Raw genomic sequence first — 18,740 nt, 5'->3', positions numbered from 1 at the left:
AGCACCGTGCTCTGGGACAAACACCCAGGAGAAAGTTGATTCACAGATGGCACGTCCAGTGCAGACACACCGCACAGCCCCAGTTCTCATTGCCAGTTTTTTAATTTCAGTGCCCATTTTTTAAATTCAGTGCCTCTGAATTAAACTAACTTCGCAAGGAAACAGGTTCTCCTAATAAAAACACACCAGCGAAAAGCACTGTACAGACAGCACTATTAGCAGTAAACAATACACGGGAGAATCATCCCAATAAAACATTCTGGGTATTTATTTGCATTGCTTTCCGAGACCATTGCAACCGAATGGGAAACTGGAAGGGAAAAAAGCCCACAATTATTTTCAGAATAGCACTCCCAGAAACACTGTAGCCTATCAGATCTATGTAAATATTTTACGATATGGGTTCCATTTCAGTAGATCTGTCAAGATATTTACAGGGCTTGACAGTATTTCTGCCTTTAATTAAATTTTCACACACATACTTTAATGTAATTTAAATAGATTATTAGTTGTCAGAATATAGTATAAATTTTGTTTACGATTTAGTTACTTTAAGTACTCACATTGAGGAAACTCATTTAACCCCCTGACTGAGGAGCATTAAGTGTTGAGATGAGACTTCTAAAGAGCTTCTACTGCCCTTTGCACTCTTGCAATAATCTTAAATTACTACAACTTAATTGCAATTTCAAGGCACTAAAATGGAGATGCTTTAAAAACAGCACCAGGAGGGTCAATGAGAGGAGAAAAATTATTTAGTCCTCCTCAGGTGCTTCTTAGGGAGAAACTGATTTTGCCCATGCTCTTCCCTTTTCCCATTTTCCATAGAATCCCGTCTTCATTTGCAGAATGACGTGGAACAAAAAGTCATCAGGATTATTCTGGATACTTGCCACATCCAAACAGCCATTAGACATAAGCCTGCTCACTTGCATGCATGGAAGAGACCCGTGCCAGGAGAACAGAAAGACAAAACCCTAGAGCACATTTGCAGAGAAGGCTGCACACGAACAGAGCCAGCAGCTCCTCTGACTTGGGAGCTCCAGTGCTAGAGTAAGGAAAAAGAGCACGTGTTAAACCACTCCAGAAATCCCAACCAACAAATAAATGATCTCAGCAAAACAGCACAACCGACTCCTCTACAGCACAAAATAAATCTTTTTAAAGTAAAACACTACAGCGATCCCACAATTAACTTTCTCCTCTAAGGACTGCATGGTTTATTCCACGCTGGATTTTTCCCCCCCTCTCTCTACACTGGCATCACCTTGTTACCTGCAGGAGCTGCCGTTCCCAGCACAGCGAGCTGCGGGATCGAACCGCGCAGCGAGCAGGCTGCGAGCAGCGCTTCTGTCAGCGCAAAACCAACCCCTTCCAGCAGCCACGAGATCTTCTCCGGCTCTTCTCGCCACGAGACACTCCACAAGGCTCTGGCCAACAGAAAAACAATCAGACTCACGATTTGCACACCGCTGTGCCTCAGCACGGCCGGCGCTGACGCGCGTCCTCGGTGGCACGACGTTAGGCGCTCCCAGCCTGGCCATACCTTTCGAAGCTCTGGAATAAAGTTTGCTTGCCAGGACCTCTAAGAACGGTCTCAAAGACGCTGCTGATCTCTAGCGCAGAGCGTCTCTGAATTCCACCTAGCAAATGCTTCCTGGCTTCTCCTGCATATCACATCTCTGCCGAAGCGCTCGCCGGGTGTGAAAACACGCTACTCTACGTGGAGGGAGGGGGAGAAAAAGTTTCAGTGGTACCAGTTAGTGGCACAGACCAAAAGCCAAAGGCAGCGACATCAGCAGAAGCCCCAGCTGATGCCAGCACTCTCTGGATCAGGCCCAGGGTGGCCGACTGCACCCTGAGCTCATCCCTGGGGACACAGGGACCACGCCGTGCCCACGGCCACGTTCAGAGCAGGGTGCCGCTGTGTCCCCACGCTGCTGACCACCCCCTGGGCTTCCCCTCCAGCCACCAGCCCCTTCCCACCTGCTTCCCCAGCCGAGGCTCGCAGGGAGAAGCTCTGACAGCAAGGCTCATCTGAGGAACAATTAAAATGCGCTATTTAATTCAGCTTAAATACGGACAGCAAACAAAACCCTCGTGCACCCGAGCCCTGCAGGGCCTGATCCCGCTCCCCCTGCAGTGGGAACCCCGGGAAAGCTCCCTGCCAGGCACCCTGTCCCTGCACACACGATGCTGGATGTGCTGGGAAGGGCAGGAGAGGCCTGAACAAACGCTGCTCCTCCAAAAGACACCCAGCCACCTGCAAAAACCCCACCGAGCCTTCTCCAGCCCTGGCTCAGCTGCATAAAAATATTTCAGCTCAGTGCCTTGAAGTTGCAATTAAATTGTAGTAATTTAAGATTATCACAAGAGCAAAGGGCAGCAGCAGCTCTTCAGCAGACTCCTCTCACCACTTAATGCTCCTCAGTCTTGGGGTTAAATGAGCTTCTTTAGTATAAGTACCTTAAAGCAAGTGAATCGTAAACAAAATTTATACTATTTTCTGACAGCATATAATCTATTTAAATTTATTAAAGCTTCTCGGAGAAAATTTAAGATGACAGAAGTATCATTATGCCCCATAAATAACCGGACAGCCTTGCTGAAATAACTGTATTTTACATACAAATCCTACATATGTGTGCGCATATGTTATTTCATTTGACACACAAATACATGCTCAACGGATATTTCACAAAAGGAATTGTGTTATCCAGTTCAATCTCTCAATATAAATGACCACAAGAGGTACGAATACTAAACACTAGATACGTTCCATATATTTGCCTTTTTACCACTAGCCTTTTTCGCAATTTTTTACAGTGCTATGAAACAGGAGTAATTCAGGAGCTACAAATGTTTACAGTATATCACATCAAGGATGATAATGTGAATTTTAGCTCTGGAAAAAGGTGATCCACTCCATGAGAAACGCACACTGCGGCGTATGCTGCACGCTAATGTCCGATGCACAATTCCCTGCTCAACTTCCCTGCTCCTTCTCCTACCCGGGCAAAACCCAGCTGTGTTACGGTTACTGGTGGAACTGATTTAAGCAGAAAATGTTTATAGATGTTAGAAAACATTACACATTACGCAAAATGGCTTAATAGCATACATGTGCATGTTTAATGCACGTACTTTTTATTGTCTAATTAAAATGTATACCATTAAAAAATCTTTACAGGCTTGAGAGTAAGTTATGCAGGACAGTTATGAAACCTTACCTTACAGAAAGTATAAAGTACTTATTGTGAGATCTGCACTGCTAATTAAAAAAATGCTTATGCAAAAAGATTTAGGATTTCTTAATTCTTCAGCAGATGTGCACTTGGTCTGCCTCCTGATTAATACACATTAGGGTAACAGTCTCTTGCTTGGATTTTTTTTAAAAACAGATATTTCCATTGTTTTAGAATACTTTAAAGGAATGAAAGTGACACATATTTAAAGTTTGAGTTCAAGTGTTTGAATACAAACATGAAACTGTCACACAACAAAACTAACCTCACTCCCCTGGTTCATTTCCATTAGTACCTAAATCCTAACTGTTTATTGAAGTAAAACCAAGTGGCTATTAATACTCTTTACGGGTATTTCCACTAAAAACTACACAGTAACAGTCTCTGTGATACAGCCATGAAGACACATTACACACACTCTTGTAAAAATCCCGGCGTATCAAACCAAGGTCCATCCTGACTGCTTGGCAACATGTTTGAAGGAAAGATATTACAAGTTTTCCAAACTCTAGGAATGCAGTCATCCAATATACAGTGCTTAATCAGAACCAAACTCCTCTATTATACACCAACACAAAACTTACACACAGAGAGGAAAAACCAAATCCACGTTTCTTTACAATTCAGCAATCCAGAAATAAAAGCTGAATTCCACAGAACTTTTAGGTTTTTCTGCATTGCACTAATTTAATGCCTTCTTCTCTGCAGCTCTAGGCAGCGTAAACATAATCAAATCCCAAGTCCCTCTGAAAGTGTAAAAATGCACTTCAAACCATCATCACTTTAAAAAAACAAACAAACCCCAAAACCCCAGCCCATGCACAAAAAACTAACTTTGCAATCAAAACTGTAAGCAACAGAAAGCCTTGTCTGAAATAGTAGTTATTTTTCTCAGAGTTATCCTTTGGTTTCACAACAAAGATCAGCATTTGTAATGGTCCATTTCTGCATAAGTGAACATATAGCCTTGCTGCCTGATCGAATAGTCCAGAGCTTTCAGTGAGGCAGCTCCTGACAACAGCCCAGCAGCAGCTTTGTTTGATCTCTCCTGCCTTCCTTAATCTGGGTTGTCAAGGTTCACTTGTTGGAGGCTGTTTACTTTACTTTTTCCAGAGAAAAAAAAAAAAAGTGATTTTTTTTTCCTGTCTCTCATACAATGACTAATCCAAAGACTAAGGGGGAAGAATGCTGCCAATGCAAGATGTTAAAGCTACAATACCTTTTTGCAATGAGATTTTAGCCGACACCTTTTGAATGGTAACTAGTGGAGAGCTTCCTCCCCCAGTGCCCTGGTCCATTCAGTATGGTTGGGAGATAGTTCAAACAAAATGTGCAGGGGAAAAGCTTCAGAGGAAAGAAGTTGAAACGAGTAGCCCCAAATTTCCCTGTCTTCCCCCAAATCTAGCTGCCGAGATGCACGGTACCTCCTTGTCCACACTCGCTTCTCTGGGAACTTGAGTTATTTCAGGCTCTCTCAAACTTACAGAACACAAGAGCTTCTCAGCAGTAACAAAAACTGTAAAAATAATACTCAACCGAGCAAAATGCATGTTTTCCAAAATATTAAAGTAAGCTGTGGATTACCAGCACAGGCAAAAAAGTTTCTTTGATGACATGCTTGCAACTTTGTCTAATTAAGCAGCTGTCACTAGTGACATCAACATTTGGTCAAATCAGGTAAAATCCAACTTTAGAAAAACTGTATGGAAAGCAAACACAGTTTAGAGAACTGTTTTAATATTCAGAACCATCCAGCACCCCAGAAATCAGCAGGCTATACAGTGTAGACGACAGGCTACGAGCAGTACACATCCATTACTCACTCCGAGAACAGTTACTAAAAATGAAACCTTAAACTTCTGAGCACAGAAGTTGGGCTCCAGCTTCTCTACAGAAGCGGCTCGGAGAGCGCTCGCAGGCGGCGGATGCCTCGGGTAGGGACGGGAGGGCTGCGCGCTGCCGCCGCTGCCGGGCTCAGAGGGAACCGGGGGAAAAAGGACGGGGAAAAAGGGAAAAAAACCAAAAAAAGTAATCTCGCTCGGCTCGGCTCACTCAAAGCAAAAACACGCAATTAAAATCATTACAGCGAAGTGGCAGCAGAAGAGTCGCTGAGAGCGCGGCGCTCCGCAACCCGCCCGGCGATGCTCTCCGCGCCGGGGCCGCGCGGTCACTGATAGTTACCGGCGGTGCGGAGGGGGCTGCGCTGCGCCCCGCGGAGCCCTGCCCGCGCAGCTGCCCGCGCCCCGCTCCCTCGGCTGCTTTGGGTTTTTGTTGGTTTTGTTTTTTTTTTTTTTTCCAGGAAAGAAAGGAACCCACAAACCGGCGGGGCGGGGGTGGGGAGGAGGGAGGCGCGGACACGCCGCTCGGCCGCCGGCAGCGCGCACCCCTCCGCTGCCCGGGCACGCGGCCGCGCAGCGCGGGCCGGCAGGTGCGCGGGGCGGCCCTACTTACCGGGCACCGGCGGCGGCTCCGCGGCGCGCAGCGAGCCGCGGCTCCGTCCCGAGGCTCCGCACCGCGGGGCTGCGCGGGAGGGGAACGTGCGCACACACACGCGCGTGAAGGATGCGCGGTCCGCACCCGCGCAGTGAGAAGTTGCGCCGGGCTGAGCTGGGGAGGCGCGGGTGTTTATTCAAACACTTCGTTTCAAAAAAAAAAAAAAAAAAAAGAAAAGAAATGGGGGGGATGGGCGCAACGCGTCCCAGGGACCCGCGGTGGGGGCGGATGCGCTGCGCGGAGCTCCGCGCCTGCGGAAGGGGCTGCGCAGGCGTAAAGCCGCAACAGGTGCTCGGGGTAGGGGGAACGGGCAGCCGGGCACAGCGCGGGGGGGGGGGGGGGCGCGGCCCCACCGCAACTTCTTGCCCCGAGTGCAAAAGTTGGGGCGTACGCGCCCCTTGCGCGGCGGCGCGGAGGGACCCGGCGGAAAACACGCGGAAAGCGCGAGCGGGGATGGGAGGGGGGCGGGACGCGCCGCATCCCACCACGGCGGGGAGTGCGCGCAGCGCGGGGCGGGGGGGAAGTTTCCAAAGTGGGCGGGGAGGGGGTGCGGGCGGCCCCGCAGCCCGGGGAGGGGGCTCCGCATCCGCGCACCGCCGCCCCACATCCCCCCACCCCCCCGGTACCGCGGCGGCGGTCGGGGAGGGGCGGCCGGGCACGTGGGGCCGGCGGGGGGAAAAGTGCAACAGCCCCGGAGGAGCGGGGAAAGTGTCGGGGGGCGCCGGACTCACCCGCAGGACTCGGCCCTGCCGCTGCCCAGCACGGCGCGGCCGCGGCGCGGGCGGGCGGCGGCGCGGAGCGGCGCGGGGCTGCCTCCGTCCCGTCCCTCCCTCCCGTCCCTCCGGCACGCCGAGCCCGGGCGGCGCGGCGGCGTGCTCCGCCGCTCGGTAAATAACAATAGAGCCCTCCGCCCGGCGCCGCGCCCGCGGGCCCCGCACGCCGCCCCGCCGCGCCCCCGCCCCGCGCCGCCCCGCGCCCCCTCCCCGCCCCGCGCAGCCCCGCGCGGGCGGGCCGGGGGCGGCCCGCGACACCCCCGCGGAGGGAGATGTTGTTATTTTTTGCTGTTGTCAGTCTCTGACGTCACATCCACCTGCTGGGTAAACAAGGCTCGGCGCAAGGGAAAAATAATAATAAAATAAAATAAAATAATAGAAGCGGGGGGTGAAGCGCGCAGGGGGTGAAGGGCGAGAGCCCCGCAGGCGCGGAGCTCCGCGGAGGACGGCCGGGGGGGGCGGGGGGGGCCGGGCCGGGGGAGGCGGGGCGGCCCCACGGGGAAGGGAAAGTGGCGGTGGAGCGCGGCGCGCATCCCTGCGCACCCCTCCGCGCCCCGAGGGACAGCTCAGCGCCCGGGCCGGGGCCGCTCCGTCGGCGGGGGCGCAGTGCTGCGCACCCCTACCAACTTTTCTGCAGCCGCGCGGGGGGCAGCGGGGCATCAGGCCAGCGGAGCTGAGGGATGCGGTGGATCCCGGAGTGCCCTCCGCGGGTACCCGCGGAGCCACCTTACCTGCGCGGAGCGGCGAGGCGGGCGCTGCCCGCGTTCTCCCCGCAGCGCCCGCCGCTGTGGGCGCAAACACCGCTTAGACACAGTGCGCGGGTGCGCAGCGGCGCGCACCGGCCGCTGAGCGGGACTGACCGTCCCGGGGACGGGGCTGGGTGCCCGCCCGGAGCCGCTCCGCGGGGATGGCTCCGCATCTCGGTGGGTGCGCGGAGCGGCCGCGCCGTCGGGGCTCCCGAGGAGAGGGGCGGCAGCGCCCGCGGGGCGAACGCGAGCGGGGGCAGAGCCGGGACCACCCGGCTGCTCCAGCCCCGGGGCTCCGGCACTCGCGCATCGCGAATTTTAACAGCACCGATGGCCTTAGCGCGGATTTGGAACCTCAGCGGCGCGGGGGCCCCCATTGACGGCGGCCGGAGCGGGCGAGGGGAGCGGCCCCGCCGGGCAGCCCCTCGCCCTGCCCTGCCCGGGACCCCGGCCCGCTGCCGGCGGCACCGCGGCGCCCACGGGACGGGGACGGGGCTCGGTGGTCGGGCGCCCCGCGGGGAAGGAGCGCGTCCTGCCCGGCGCTGCGGGCGGGAGTCAGCGGGCGGCCGCGAAGTTACCGAGCGACCGACTCGTTCGGGGAAAAAACTCTTTTTTTGACCCGCCCGGCTTTCTTTCCTCCCTGCTTTTGGGCGATCGCGCGTGGCTGCCCGCAGGACGGACCCGGGGCCGGGACGATAGTTTCACACACTGTCAGGAGCGGTACCGCGGGGCGAACCGCGCTGAGCTCAGCCTCTCCCCCAGTCCCGGTCCCCGGCCCCGGCCCGGCCCCGGCGGCTCCGGCAGCAGCGCCGGGCCCGCGGCGCCACCTCCCGGCAGAACGGCGGGAGCCGCGCTGGCAGCAATTAAGACCTGGAATTACCCTAATAGCGAGGTACTTATGCGTAATTCATTATATTTTAAATAATTGAGAGCGGAAAATCGCTGCAAATAAATATTTGCGGAGGTGATGCTCGCGCCGCTGCCGGAGCGGTGCGCTCAGACCGGCGGGGAGCGCTCGGGGCTGGGAACGGGCGAGAGGCGGGAGCGGAGCGTTCAGCATCCCGCTTCTGCAGCCCCGGTACCGTAGGAGGCACCGCAGGGGTTTGTGTCACCTGGCGGGACCACCAGCTTTAAAAGCGAACATCATCTCGTTAAATATTTTAGTTCATCTGTTTTTTTAGTAGGAAGAAAAAGGAGCTAAACCTGTTAAAAGAGCATTTTTTAAACACTCTTCCCCTATACCGCTAAAAAACAACGCTTGTTTTACATTTCATCCTAGAATAAACGCTTATTGGCTACTTCTTCATCTCCTGTTTTTAACTTCACACATCCAAACCAGTATATCAACTCTGTAAAACATGATTAATTCCACAGACAGTACCAGCGGTGGGACTTCTCCCTCCCCCTCTGCCTATGTAGCTGCTAATTGTGCTTGAATTGTTTACTGCTGTATTGTTTTACAAGTGCCTGGAGAAAGATGCTTGATATTCCCACCACCGGCAGAACCATCCCAAGAGCAAATGCTTCACAGATTTTGGCAGGGATGTACACAGGCTACAACTACAGCTTGTTAGCTAAGAAGAAAAAAAAAATTATGAAGGTGATGACGCCTCTGTAATTATAGGTGTTACTTGTTATAAAGTCAGAATGTTTTCCAAGCTACTGTAATGCCACACCTCCAATGTCCCAGGAGCCAGGCCTGGGAGTCCTTTCTGCCTTAGTCACTGGTTTATGAGGCTTTGCAGAGCACATCACCAGGCTGCACGGCGGGTTCCTGGCCCACTTGGCACTCCTGCGTAGGTGCAAAGCCCATGTGGGTACTCAGCTGTTATTTTACCTTTTACATCAGACATGAAAAGATGAGATACACACCATGTACTGCCCCGAAAAGTTGGCGGACATAAAATGAAATGTATATTGGATTTACAGCCTGGTTTTATGATTATCTGACTTTTGTTTCAAATAAGCACAAGCAGAAGCAGCCCTGTGAGTCTACTCATACTGCAACCTGAGGCAAAACCCCTTCTTGGCAAAATGGTGGTTGCTGCTTTCCACATTTCCGTGTTTTTGGTGTACTCAGGGCAAATCAGATCAGTCTGGCAACAAATAACCTTCAAAAAAGTAGAAAATGCAGCTCTGCCCATCACATGGTACATGTGCAAGGCAAAATAACTGGACCTTTCTTTTGCTCAGAGAACTTCAAGGGCAGGGAAGGTCAACCTACCTATGAAGGGGAGTTTTAAAAGCTGTAAACATCAGCTTAGAGACTAAGCCCCGTGCTCTTGGTAACACTTGCACCAGCTTTAGTGGAAGCTGGATCTGTTCTCCAGCTGGGGAAGTCCCACAAAGAGATAATGTGACACAGCTAAGGTCTCAAGTTGGCTTGTCTGGCAAAATGAAAATAATAACTTCTCCCAAATGAGAGCTATAACCACTCAGATATTTTTTAAATGAAATATTGTTGTTGGGGAGGGGGTTTTCCAGCATACCAAATTCTGATCCCTCAGTTGCAAACACATTTGCATCCTTCATCTGCTTTTGCTATTATACTTTCCCAGTTTCCCTGGCCACAATAAAGGCCATGTCCTGGCCTGTGCTGGGAGGACAAGCTGGAACAGAGCTGAGCTTCCCTGTGCCAGGATGTGCCTGGCAGGACAGGGCTGCCCCACAGCCACCCCGAGGGCTGCTGGGCTGGCTGTGGCAGAGCAGGCAGCCAGCTGGGTGCTGCTGGTAAGGGAGAGAAATGGCTGTGCTGCCCCACAGCATCACAATCCAGGCAGAGCAGGCACAGGGCAGTGGGAGTCAGGTACAGAATAAATGACATTTTGCTCTGTTGTGAGTCCAGAGAAGCTCCACTGCAGTCCGAGTTGGTTTGGATTTGCATGGGCAGTGCAGAGACACAAGTCTTGGATTCACCCCAGACTCCTCTGGGTTCCTGGTGGATGGGAAAGGCTCCCCACGTCCGTACCCACACTAATCCTCTCTGCTCCTGGAGGTGTCCCTCCAGCCGCCACTGTGCCAGAAGCCACCCAGAGATAACTTTTCTATAGCACATTTCCATTTGGCCTGAGCTGCCAGCCAATACATATTTCCTTTTCCTGTGGGGGCAATGAATAGCCATTGTATTTTCGTTGGACTATTAATCTGCCTGAATTTGGTCGAGATTCTTAAATGAATATTCATGGGAATTAATGTAATTTAATTCCTATTGCTTCCGGGATATAATTACATGCCGTACGTGAATTGGCAAACGCCACAACCCATCCAATCTTGCTGAAAGTCCATGGCTGATGAAACACCACGAGCTGGACACTCGTGCAGCACTGGAGATGCACAAAGCACTGCCAAGATGCAGCTTGACTTCAGCAGAAGAAACCAATAAAAGAGGGAAGATGTACACTGTAGGAAGCAAACACCACCTTGAGGGATAGAAAGTATGATTAAAAAGGTATTTTAATACAAGCTCTTCCCCAGGTATTTGTCTACATGTAGGGACTACATTAAACATTTATATTATTTTGAAAAAAGCTTTATTTCTTCCACTTTCTCACCCACAGAAAAACATCTTTCAGGGCTCCTATCCTGACCTCTCCTGAGAGACAGCATCTCCTGGAAGACCTTCAGCACATCCTACAAATAAGAAGTGCCCAAGTGCAATCCTCCTTCTCCCAGCAGCCCGCCTGCCCAAGTTCATGCTGTTCCCTGAATAATAAAGCATAATCAGCTCTGTATTAAAGCAAAACCTGTCCCCAGCATCAGTGCTACCAACCCCTGTCGTAACATAACAAGGACTCTTCCCAAAATATTTGGGCTTGCCCTGTCACAGTGAGAGGCGTTCAAGTTCAGCGCTCTGTCAACAATGCCAGGTGTCTCCTGAACCTCCGGCGCCCGAGCCAAGAGAGGGAGCTCAGAAGCACAGGAATAATCATTATTCACATTACTAAAATGTAACGGAATGTTTAAACAGATAACGTAACACAATCCCTCACAGCAGAAAAAAAAAATACTGTTTATTATTTATCCCTGTCAGATAGAAAATGAACTCAATCTCCTGGAAAGCAAAAGCAAGGCTCCTTTCTTTTTTTTTTTTTCCCTTCTTTTTGCAACTGACAGCCATGAAAAAAATATTCTATTGTGGCAGCTGCGCCCCTTCAAAGGGGCTGATGTTCGCTGTGGTTCTTGATAAACCAACTGGCAAATTTTGGGGGTGAAAAAGAAGTGACTTGAAGCCAAACACATCTAAGAAAAAAAAGCCTCGTGAAATCAAAAATCCAAGAACAATTTCATGTTGAGTCAATCCGAAGATTTCATTTCAATTTTGATTTTTTGGGGGAATAAGAAAAAAGACACACACCCCCTTGCTTGAAAATAAAATTAAAGGACATTTTGAACACAAAGTAGTTTCAAAATGAAAAATCAAAGTGTTTCATGTCAGAAGTGTCAAAACTAACAGCTTCAGCATTTGTCAGAGCTTTTTTGAGTTTTTATAAATGACAAGTTTGGCATGTGTGCACAGACCGTTTTGGTGCTGCTGAATCTGCATTTTTGCATGCAAAAAAAATTGGTCGGGTGAAATTTTCTGCGGAGAAACCGTTTGCCATTCCCTTTGTGTGGAGACCAGCAGCGCTCTCCCCCATGGCTGCAGTGTGCAGGAGCCTCACTGACACCTCCAGCTCCTCTTTGGCTTATTAATATTTTACCCTTCAGTTTGCAGGACTCCACAGGCCGGGTCTTTTCCAGAGCCAGCTCCCTGGTTAGCAGGAGGAGGTACAAAGGTTAGGAGAGACCGACTGTGCATCTCCAGCTTGATGTGCTGCTGTGTGACAGGCGGCCACAGACCCATCCTAAGGTGACATTAGGTAATTTATTAGCTTGGTTCATTACTGCTAAGCTCCCTTTCATCGGCTCGCTGCCTTCCCAAAGTGAGGATTTTCCATAAATGTTTTATTCCAAAAAAGTTGGGAGAGGTTACAGTCAGGTTTACACCTTATGTAGCAGGAGAGCAGAGGTGGAAAGTGAGGTATGTAGCACCTGAATTAAGACATTTAATTTAAAATCCTAAATTACATAAAAATCCTAAGTTACATAAATGCTATTGCTATAAAAATGTACCAGCAAGCATTTACAATATTAGCAACTGAATATATTCCTGCTAGGAAAGCAGCAGCCACCCGGATTTTGCAGGTCTGCTTCCAGCCTAGCTGACTTTGCTGCAGGTTTGGGACAGTGCCTAGTCCCCTGGGAAGGAAGCAAATAAGATCTTCTGCAGATAGCAGACACCTACCTGCCTTTTGCTACCCAATTTCTGTAACACTTTCTACATCTCTCTGATGACAGCAACACTTCTTGCTGTATCTTGACAACTTCTAATTAACCCAATCTCAGCATCTCTGAAGCTTTCAGAGGAAAACCAGCGTGCTTCTCTAGAGCAAGAGACCAAATCCAAAACACCATCTCCTCCTCTGACCTCCAGCACAGCCTTTTCTCCACGGGGGATTCAAACCCCAGGTCATGTGCAGTGTGGCTCTGCTAAAAGCCAGATCAGCTCCTTCCCTGCCTTCCTGGAAGGCAGCATAGGAAGAAGCCAGCAGAGATGGAAACAGATTTCTAACATCTTGTTGGCATTTCTGGGTCTGCTTAAACTCCCGCTGCAGGAGCACATGCAGAAATCTCCATGAGGACATGCCACACTTTCAGCTTCCAGTGGAACAAGCAGTCTCATCTCAGGGAATTGGTCTCCCCACTCCCTGCCCTGCTCTCCCCACAAGTTCAGCATTGCCTGTGAAGGAGATGCAGTAATTGCAGCTGTCCCTGTCAAGGGTTTTCTGTTGATGCTGTCTCCAAAGTGTTCTATGCTGAAGTATTATTTCATCTTAACTTTTTCCACTATTATGACTATTTTTTAATCCAAAAGTCCAACATCAACAAAGATTAAAGCTTTTAGGCTAGTTACATATCTATGAAAACAACAGTCTCCTGTGTCTTGGGAGATAAACACTACCAGATGCTCTAGTAAACACCAGAAAGGGGAGAGAAGGGGGAAAAAAGAGAGTGGCCAGGAGAAGGAAAGGGCTGAAAATAAGTTAGAAATAGCAGAACAGGAAACCAGAAAAGTAAATTCCTGCTGTTTCTGGCTCTGTGGCAGTGAAGAGGTTAAACCCCAGTACACTGCCATCTCTAGACAGAACTAGTTGTTATTGCATTGATAAAACCCCGGGTTGTGTTTTCCTTGTCCATTTTGACCCGTATCTGACGTTAGCATTGCAAATGATGTCTGTTGCCATTCAGCTACTCAGAGTGAGTGGACAGAAACAAGACAGAGAGCTTAGCAAAGACGGTACTAATGGAAGGGGTGGGGAAAAGTCTGATTTACATGTAATTAATTATTATTTATGTAAAAACCATATCGTTGTGGTGGTTCTTGACACCATTTAAAGCCTCTTTTCAAAAGAGGAGTCTCCCCTGTTAGTGCACTAATCTTTTCTGTGCTGCCAATATGAACTGTGGTAACTGATGGCCCATCACCACCACTTGCAGGGTTCTCATCAACTGCCCAAAGGAAAGAAGGACAAGAATCCTGCCTCCTTCTAAACAGGTGACTTTGCATTACCAGGGCCATGGAATGCCAGCGAATCGTTCAGTGGGAAATCATCTGACCCGAGGCCAACACCATGCAGAAAAAGACAGAGTTATGCATTGCTATTGTGAAGAAGTTTCAGATTAAATAAATGTATTTTCTTCTGAACTTGTAAAATGATTAACTTATTTATTTGATTTCAGTATCTAATCACAAAATAATTACCTAACCCAGCCCCAAGGTATCTTGGCAATGTTGTTTGAGACACACTCCAGCACAGACAAAAGCTCCCGCGGGAAGACATCAATCATCTTCCCGTACAAATGAAACTGGTCCACAAAAATGAACGGCACGGCTCCACCCCAGCTCTTTCAAAATTCAGCTGTCTCAGCCAGAGCTCCAGTCCAGCTCCCAGACACATCCCTGCCCACTGGTTTGCACAGGAGCCAGGTCAAACCTCAAGTGCATGGATTACATATGGCAGCATGACCCAATTTATTCAGGCTCTGCTGGACAAAATCTATACAGTGGGAAGTTTATTGACAGTGCCTCACTGGCTCTCTCTAATTTGTCAAAGAGGCTGCTGGGCAGGAAACTCTGTTAACCTCAATCATGGTTGGGGCAGATTAAAGGGAGCTGGACTCAAATACAGGCAGGTCTCGGGCCACTTTCTAAATAAAGAAGAAATCCCCATAGCACTAATTGGAGCAATTGGCTGGAGCCTGGGGGCGGAGGCTGGAGGGGATGGGATGGACAGGGCTCATGGGAGGGAGGGAAGGAGGGAGAGATGTCACCTGCACTCGTGCTCCCACTCACACCCTGCACTCTGCACAGCCAACGTGTCCCAGCACATCTCCCCACAGCCACCTCCAGACACAGCGCTGCCTCTGCCCATGCTGCCAGCTCACAGGGGACACCGAGTGACACTGCTGGCTGCTGAGACAGCCCTGTGCTGCCCAGCTTCATGAGGACACACAGGCAATCCAGGTTTGCCTGCCACAGGCCAGGTGTACCAAACCAGAAGCACTGCAGGCAGAAATCTGCCTGAAGGTTCCCACCTACCCTTCTGCTTTTAGACACCAGCACAACACATCCTGTTCTCCCATTGTCACCTCCTTGTCAGCTGCTGTGAGCACCAAAACATAGCTAATCCCACCTGAGAAAGGGTGGAAATCTCCCCTTAAACATATATTTTTATCCTGAGTGAATAATTTCCAAACAGCACAAAGCAGTATTTCCTTCAACCCTCGCACATCCCAGCTGTGGTGGGATTTTCATCCTGGGTGAAATGGCTTGTCCAGCCTTGCCCAGCTTGTGAATGGGCTCAGGTACCAGGCAGGCAGCTGATATCCCAGTTGGAAGAAAAAATAATTGTCCTGACAGAGAATCATCTTCCCCCATTGCCTTATTTGTTTCATCGAAAGCAGGAAAAGCCACTGTCATCAGCTTGAGACCAAGCAAGCTCAGCTCATGCAGAGCATGCTTGGCATGAGGAAGTGTTTTTGTTTCTTGAAGCAGGCTCTGAGAAGGTCAGGTTGTCTTGCCTGCAACTCCATTTCAGGCTTTAAATGGTTTTATATTTGTTTTTGCAATATTTTTTGCCTATGTCATCATGAAAACATTTAATTTTTCTGCTTGCTCTTTATTTGTTAAGTTGGTTTTTTTTTAAAGTCACCTTTACCTTAGGGACAAGTAGGCCAATATCTGTGTATTCCAACCTTCAAACTTGTAAAACTGAATGAGGTCAGAGCAGGGACTGTTTCTCCTACTGGAATTAGCACAATCATAGGGCAGAAATGTTTTCAGAGCTACTGAAAACTCTTTATCTGGTCAGTCTAGATACCAGATGTTTTCCTACAAATTCTTAGCCCTTTTTGGTTCACAACTGCTCTCTGCTGTCCTTGCACATCAAACATCTGCAAAGTCAAGACAGTGTTTTGAATCTCAGAAAAAATTCAGGCTTCCAGGAGGGTTATTTTTTTCTGCTGTGGGTTTGTTTTTTTTTTTCAGAGAGAAGATATTGTTTTAATGGGAAGCCTCACACCCAAGAACCTTGTGGCTGTTTGTTCCTACCCACGATAATTGTCTGGCCAACACATTGCAGCTTCCACCCCGATACTGTCAGAGTCAGAGGCACATTTCCTTCAACCCTCTGACTTGGTTAATCACATCAGGTAATTTGTTTATGAAGTTCAATTGTACAAAGCCCAACCTGGAAGCAGGTATTCATCCTCCCAGATACAAGCACTTCTGCTGTAATTTCTTTTAAAGTCAGAGCTGATCTTTATCTACAAAAGGCCAGAGCAATAAGTATTTGGTGTGTTTAGAAAACACCTCTCTTTCACCACACCTGCAGCTTGGCTGCCAACTTTCAGCCATGTGGACTCTCTACAGCTCTGGGAGACTCTGGTGCAGTAAACAAAGTACTTTTCTCTGGATTCCCATGTTCCAGGTACCTCTCCCAAATTCTTTATGCACTTATGCCCTATAGGTCTGCATGCAGGCCCTGTTTCCACAGCAGTTCCAAGGGTTTGGTGGGGGTGGGAGGTGATGGTAATTGGGTTTCCTTCCACTTCTCCTCCAGATTGTCCTATTAATGATTTTACAAGAGATACAAAAGAGCCTTCACTGCTGAACAAGAACAGAAAACATTTCAGGAGTTACTCCTAAGATTTTTTTGCCCCCCACCCTTGAAGTAAAAGACAAATGAAATTCCATCTTTTCAGTCTTCTGTTGAAAAATTGTTACAGGGCTCAAATCTGCAGCTGTCTCCCACAAGCTGCTTCTACCTGATGCAAGGTCCCATAAGCCTTTCCCTTGGCATCCCTGGTGTTCATGTGGGTCATAGCAATGCCAGTGCCACTGAACAAACAAACTTCAAAGTAAAAAGGAATGCCAGAGCCAGGGAGACATGCCTGGGGGTGAGAGAACTGGGATAATAAACTCACAGCATCACCCTGGTGCCAACATCCCAGTACTTTTCGTGCCTCTCATTTATGCATTTCTTGGAATGGTTTCCTAAGCCACCATTTCACTTTGGAGATGAAAGGAACAGGCAAGGGTTAAATTGGAGCCACCATCCCCCACCCCAGCCTATTCACTGCAGAAGGAAATCTGTCTCTCTCCCACCCCTCAGCATCCTGTCTCTGCTGCTTGGAAAACACACAAGTCCCTCATGGCTTCCTGAGGGGCAGAGACCTCAGCCTGCTCCCAGCCCTCCTCCGCCCTGTGCACCCGGCAGCATCCTGGTTTTCCCAGGGCACAGAACCCGTCCTGGAGGGCTCCAGCCACAGCAGCTTCTTCCCTCCCACCTGGCCTGGCCACAGGAGCTGCTCTACAGCAACATCTCTGTCTCCAGGGTTTTATCCCAGCAGCTGCTCAAACTTGGCGTTGGGTACAGTGGGTATCCCGCAGCTATCACAGCTTCTCTGTCACCAGGGACTGAATAATTCCCAAGTGGCTGCTTCTCCCCTTTGTCCCCCTTTACCAGGTGTACCCCACTGGCTCATTTCCTTTTTTTTCTGTACATTTGATGGGGACAGCCAAAAGGAAATTCAAACTGCTCCCTCAAGGTCATCCCATCCTCATGCAGTGTGCTCCCCACTGGGTGCCAAGGAGTTTCCCCATCCCTGTGACTCCAAGGAGCCAAGCCATACTCAGAGTAATCTGAAGGAACCCACAGGCAAGTTCCAGTGTTAAACCAAGTCACACCAGCCTCACAAAGCCCCCAGAGGTCACACAGGGGTCACTGCTTTCCCTGCAGGGCCCTTGGCTGCAGCTGAGCACATTTACTTTCACTGCATGGAAAGGTCAGCTCCAGAGCCTCAAGTCCTCAACAACAGGCTCAGAAAATGCACCAGTTCAGTTTCCCCTTCAGATACAGGGGATGGGTGCAGGAGGAGGAGGAGAAGCCAGCCCTGGGCACCTGAGGAGGCTCAGCATCACCTGGAGCACCCAAAGGTATCCCAGGCACTACAACCACACAGCCCAGCACATTGAGAGGTGCTCAGTACCCCCACAGCAGCATCACCTCGGGCTGTGTCCGTGCCAGGAAGGGCAGTTTGAAGCCCAGAATGGCCCTGCTGCCTTCAGTGCAGAGCTGGAGCAGGCTGGTGTGAGCTCCAGGGCTGCATGTTACAGAGACATGCCCTGAGAATGCTTCCAAAGGGCAGGAACTGCACACTGTGCATCCTCATGGGGAATCTGTGCAGCCTAACTAGGGCGCTGTGAATTCACACCCTGGAACTTGTCCGTGGAGACGAGCCCCACATGGCTTCTTCCAGCATTCCTGGTCCCGGGGAAGCAGCATGGAGAACTACAGCATTGTCTAATCTAAACATTGAAAATCATGAGTCATAGTTTCCAAAAATGATCCCAGTGGTATTTAAAAAAAAAACCAAACAAACAAAACAAACAAAAAACTGACAAAAACCAAACAAACAAAAATTTAATGAATTCCATTTTTCATCTCTCAGATGACACCCAGAAGTTTCTCCACAGTTCTCAGGGCTAAAATCTCAAGGGAAAACAAATACATGACAGAAAGCAGGAGTAGAGATTTTCATGCATTCTTATGATTCCAGAAGCTGGAGTTTTAAAGAAAAAGAAATAAACAACAAAAGGCTTATGATATAAAGATTATAATTTGGCTAGCAACAGAAGTAAAACTTCATGGTTTATGTGACAAACCTCAACTGAACAACTCAGCTCAAAAACTTGGAAAAAGGAGGTGAAACATTCCAGTATCATTTTGGCTGCCAAAATAACAGAAACAATTGTGCAAAATTTCAACACAAGGAAAAAACAAAAATCATTGAGATTTTTTCCACTTTCATGAACTCAGAGACAAACAGATGTTGACAAAAAGATGTTGCAAATAGTTCTTGCTATTGCTCAGCTGAGCTTG

At 49.5% G+C, this 18,740-nt stretch overlaps 1 protein-coding gene and 1 long non-coding RNA gene across 11 annotated transcripts in view; one reads left to right on the top strand and one right to left on the bottom strand.

The window, feature by feature from the left end:
- The window catches only part of FOXP1 (forkhead box P1), a 376,283-nt gene extending 368,959 nt beyond the window's left edge, over window positions 1-7,324 (bottom strand). For 8 of the 10 annotated variants that reach the window (XM_074550351.1, XM_074550347.1, XM_074550363.1 and 5 more), the window contains exon 1: window positions 6,470-6,627. The gene's annotated coding sequence lies outside the window, so the exon portion shown is untranslated. Of the gene's footprint in view, window positions 1-5,696; window positions 5,838-6,469; window positions 6,628-7,242 lie in introns of those variants that run through there. The other 2 variants (XM_074550350.1, XM_074550348.1) reach the window with 2 other exon arrangements.
- Window positions 5,867-13,962, top strand: LOC113459815 (uncharacterized). The gene is made up of 3 exons (XR_012582325.1): window positions 5,867-6,026; window positions 10,815-12,116; window positions 13,795-13,962. It is a non-coding gene; the product is annotated as an uncharacterized LOC113459815 (long non-coding RNA).
- The last annotated feature ends 4,778 nt before the right edge of the window (window positions 13,963-18,740 follow it).

Source organism: Zonotrichia albicollis, chromosome 12 (genome assembly GCF_047830755.1).
Source record: "Zonotrichia albicollis isolate bZonAlb1 chromosome 12, bZonAlb1.hap1, whole genome shotgun sequence".
Classification (NCBI taxonomy): Eukaryota; Metazoa; Chordata; class Aves; order Passeriformes; family Passerellidae; genus Zonotrichia; species Zonotrichia albicollis.
The sequence above is the reverse complement of the archived record's forward strand: the minus strand, read 5'-3'. Positions and strand labels throughout refer to the sequence as shown.